Raw genomic sequence first — 4,468 nt, 5'->3', positions numbered from 1 at the left:
ATGTTCTTGTCTGCCAGGTTACTCAACATATAGCCTAGAAGTACTATAGTCACAACCACTTTGATACACTTCACAAGAGGAACTTTCAGAGAACTGAGCATAGCAACAAAAGATCCGGCAAACAGAAACCAAAGAATAATCTAATGACTACTAAACCAGGAAATTGTCAATTCCAGTCCTTTGTTTCATTGCGAACATACAGTCATCATGGACCAAAAATAAAGTACAAATAATGAGCTATATTAGGACTGATGACGATGCTCAGACATACACATATCAAGCAAATTACATAGGCGGTAGAAATTCTTCCAAGATGATTCATTGCTCATGTGCATACAGCAATGAAATGAGAATCTACTCGGCTTTCATTCATGGTGCAAACTCTTGCACATAAGAGCTAAAGTGAGATCTGGAGGGAGAGGACGGCTAGAGACAGTAGAGGAGGAAGGAGAGGAAGATTACCTGTGCCGCACGAAACCCCTGCTGTGGAAGCGGTCGTGATATCATGCTACAGGCAGTGCTCAGACTACTCCAAACAGATTGCTTCAGTAGATGAACCATTCAAATTGAAGAGTTTATAAGTTTCAAACTCATGCAAGTTCCCTACGGTCAATATGTAAAATCCGACAGCCAAACTCTTTGATTGGGAAGGTACTTGCATATTTTTCTTTTCATAAAGTAAAATAATAAAAAGCAGAGAGTGCTCTGTAGAACAAAGGGATACACCATAAAAGATCTTCCTTACATAACTAACAATATACTATCACAACAGTGCTGTCAAATATTAAGTCATGTCTTCTTTTGTGTAATCAGCCAATAGTTCTATTGCAATGCCTGGATTAAAACTCCCGAGTTAGCAGAGAGCCAGAGAGTGCTCTCTAACACAAGGGTAATTATACCCCATAATAGATCTTCCTTACATGAATCACTAACACTATACCATCACAACAGTGTTGTCAAATATTAAGTCCTGTCTTCCTATGTGCAATGTCTGGATTTGAACTCTGGGTTCAAAGCAGAGTAGTAATAAAGGGCGCCAACAAATCGCAATGCCTTAATTTGCTTTCTTTTGACCTTCCATTTTTACTTGGTATATGTGCGTGTAATCTGCCCGGCCTAACCACACACAAATACCATAAATCAGAGTCTAATCAGAGGTAATCAATTGTTTCGTAAAGTAGTATAGCACAAATAGAAGGGCAAATATAAATTATTGAAGGAAATAAGGTTGCAAGCTGTATCCAACATAAATTGCAATATATCTGCAAGAATACCGTCCACCCACCCAAAGAGCACACGCTACTCATTTCTGAAGAGAACCTACTTCTTACTGTTGGAAAATGACTACAACAAGTAGCAACAGGATGACCTCGGGTTGCAATCTAGGACCACTGCACTAAGAATCTAATATGACAAGATAAAAAAGTAGCCGCTCTTAGGATAGTGTAACATAGCTTCTATTAGTAAGCCATTTCTTCAGGCTCTTAGGCGGACTGACCAAGCATTTTCCTGCTCCTTGACTATATGGGAATAACGTCTTATGAATGATGAATCTGCTGGTACAATAAATTTGTAGTCTTGAAGCTTCTCCCTTCTTTTACCCAGTGGGTTCAATATCATGTTCCTCGTTTGCTCATCTCTAATCAGTCTCTCTAGATATTTCACTGATATGGACTCCCCTTTTGTAAATCCGAGCAGAACTTTATCCCTTTTGGAAGCAAGCCCATCATCATACAGCAAAGAGCTTTTGCAGACCCATAAACCACGCACCAAATCTGCGTACACCGGAAGAATTTTCAGAAGGTCTTCCTCCGAACAGTCTGGAGCAAGATGCATCAGAGCATCAAACCGATTCACCTGTGACACCTCAGTAAACCATTTCTTGAAGCGCACTTCCGGTGGCAGTGAACGCATCTCCCCGTAACACCTCGCATCTGTTAATATGCTTGCTGCCTGTCGGCCCTCCAGGACACAATGACATTGCATAATCTTTTGTGCTCATTGTGAAATCCATGGGCCTGCCCTCGATTGCCATCATCTCAGCATAGTACCTGCTTGCAACATCACTCCCAGCTGGTTCGTAAGTGAGAGAAATCCATGGCTCAGATTCTGAATCATCTCCCTTAACTGATGGAACCGCCAGTCCATTTGTTTCTACCTCTTGTAAAGGCTGCCTCGTGGTACGTGATGCACCGGAAATGAGATGCGCCATTGATGGTCGCAGCTGCAGAACTGCATCAAGATGATTCAGATGAACCAAGCCGCCTCGAAGAACCCCGACGGCATAACCGGCCACATCAGCTGCTGCCTCCGATGAACACAGCGTCTGCTCTGTCAGCCCCAAAGATGCAGAAACCTCCGGGTCGTAGTTGTCACTCTCTGTATCGATCTCCAGATCCACTTCAACCTCTGAGCTCTCTGGCCTCACGCGAACCTCCTTGCACACTTCACCGAGCTCGTAAGGGCGCCAGCATGGCCTCAGCGGGTACTGCGCGATGTAGAGCTTGGTGTCCTTGTCGAAGGGCTTGGGCGTGAAATACACGTCCATCTCCCGCACCACGAAGTCCTCGTCCTCAAGATCCGCGCTCTCGCCGGCACTCACCCTGTCCGTCTCCATCGCATCCACGCCACCCTCCGGTCCGGACTTGCGCTTGGGCTTCGTCTTCGGCTTCAGCTTCGCCTTCGCCTTGCCCCTTACCTTGGGGTGGAAGCGGGCGGCGGAAGAGGCGGGGGCGTCGAGAGAGGCGAGGTCGGCCATGTCGAGGTCGGCGTCAGTCGCCATGGCTGCCGCTGGCGGCGTATGGCGCCGTGCTAGGGTTCGGGTTTTTTTTTAGTGCGGCAATTTGGGAGACGTGGCTTTTTTTGTTTTTTTGAGGGGCTGGGAGACGTGGCTTATCCCTCCCTCCTCCCCGTGTGCTGCCTTGGGCCTGGGCTTTATGCGGCTATGACGTTCACGCGGCTCGCGCGGGCCGTGGTCCATTGGCGCTCGCCGGCTGGAAAAAAAGAGGAAAGTATCATTTTTCCCCTGAAATCCTTTCTAATGGACCAGTTTCCCCCTCAACTCTAATATCGGATCAATCAGCCCTTCAAATCTTTAAAACCGGATCAATTTCCCCCTATGGTGGTTTTGGACTTGATTTTGAGTGGTTTGGACCCAGACCGTGCACTTCTCGCTGACTGAACTCGTTGACTAGGCTGACCGTGCTCCGGGGCGCTGGCATGGTGGACGCCTACTACTCCTAGTCCTCCAAGCAGAGTTACAAGACCGGCTACGTCTGGCACGACTCACCGCCGACGATCCCGTGCACCTGCCAGCGGTGCCCAGTACGTGCTCAAGGGCTCCGAGCTGCTCCGCCTCCTTCCCGCGCGACGCCTTCGCCTGCTCATCCTCGTCCTCCTCCACCTCGAGCTGCCAGGCCGGGAACGAGAACAAGCTGCCCAAAGCGGCCATTAGCAAGGCTCACGGCCGGCGCAAGAACTAGAGCTCCTTCGACCTCGACCAGTACTGGGTGGCCGCCGCGCGCAGCGGCGCTGGGGCAAACGCGAACGCGGCCACGCAGACCGGCGAGAAATGCGGCCGGCACCGGGGCCCCGAGCCGTCTCCGCCGCAACATCCTATGACAGATCTCGGAGCCGACAAGATCTCGTCGCCGCCGTTGTCCAACAGCCACGACACGCTAGAGACGCTCATCAAAATGATGCCCGCAAGGCTGCCACCTCGAACACCATCGCCGCTTGCCGGAGGAAGAGGATGCAGGCCTAGCACAAGGGCGTGATCGCGGGCGGCCGGATGCGCGCGTCCACGGTGCTGATGCACCTCATCTTCTACGGCGGCGAAGCGGGGCACCGGTCCGGGTGGTGCGAGGCACACAGAGCGGTTCCCTTGCGGACGGTCGGACCTGAGCAGCGGCACGATGGCGGAGAACTTCTCGAGGAGCATCAGCGTCGTTGTAGGTATCGAGCAGGAGTACATCAGCGGTAGCCTGGTGGAGACCAAGAAGACGACGAGCGGTGAGCATGCCGGCCACGGAGGCGAGCTCGACGCACTGAAGCAGTCATCTCCACCCAACTGTTATGAAGCGAAGTGCACGGTCAATCCAGAGAAATGCATGGTATGGGTCAAAACCACTTCAAATCAAGTCTGAAACCACCTTAGGGGAGAATTGATCCGGTTTTACAGATTGGAGGGGCTGATTGATCCGGTATTAGAGTTGAGGGGGAAATTGGTCCATTGCAGAGGATTTCAGGGGGAAAACGATACTTTCCTCGAAAAAAACTACCCCTCCTTAAAAAAATTATTTTAGTGATCTAAATGCTCATATATTTCTTTATACGGAGGGAGTACTACTAAACCCTTGACTGAAAAAAAAGTGTCCATTTTTTGTTAATTTCTAAGTAATTCTTTTGGTGAAATCAAAAATTGCCACCATAAAGAAATAAAGAGATCCCATCACCTGACCCAAAGTCA

General features: G+C 49.4%; 2 pseudogenes; one reads left to right on the top strand and one right to left on the bottom strand.

Annotated features, from left to right (window-relative positions):
* Window positions 1-1,238: 1,238 nt before the first annotated feature.
* LOC125512944 lies at window positions 1,239-2,866 on the bottom strand (annotated as a pseudogene).
* Window positions 2,867-2,944: 78 nt separating this feature from the next.
* Window positions 2,945-4,145, top strand: LOC125517006 (annotated as a pseudogene).
* The last annotated feature ends 323 nt before the right edge of the window (window positions 4,146-4,468 follow it).

This window comes from Triticum urartu, chromosome 6 (assembly GCF_003073215.2).
Source record: "Triticum urartu cultivar G1812 chromosome 6, Tu2.1, whole genome shotgun sequence".
Classification (NCBI taxonomy): Eukaryota; Viridiplantae; Streptophyta; class Magnoliopsida; order Poales; family Poaceae; genus Triticum; species Triticum urartu.
This window is presented reverse-complemented; position numbering and strand designations above follow the sequence as displayed.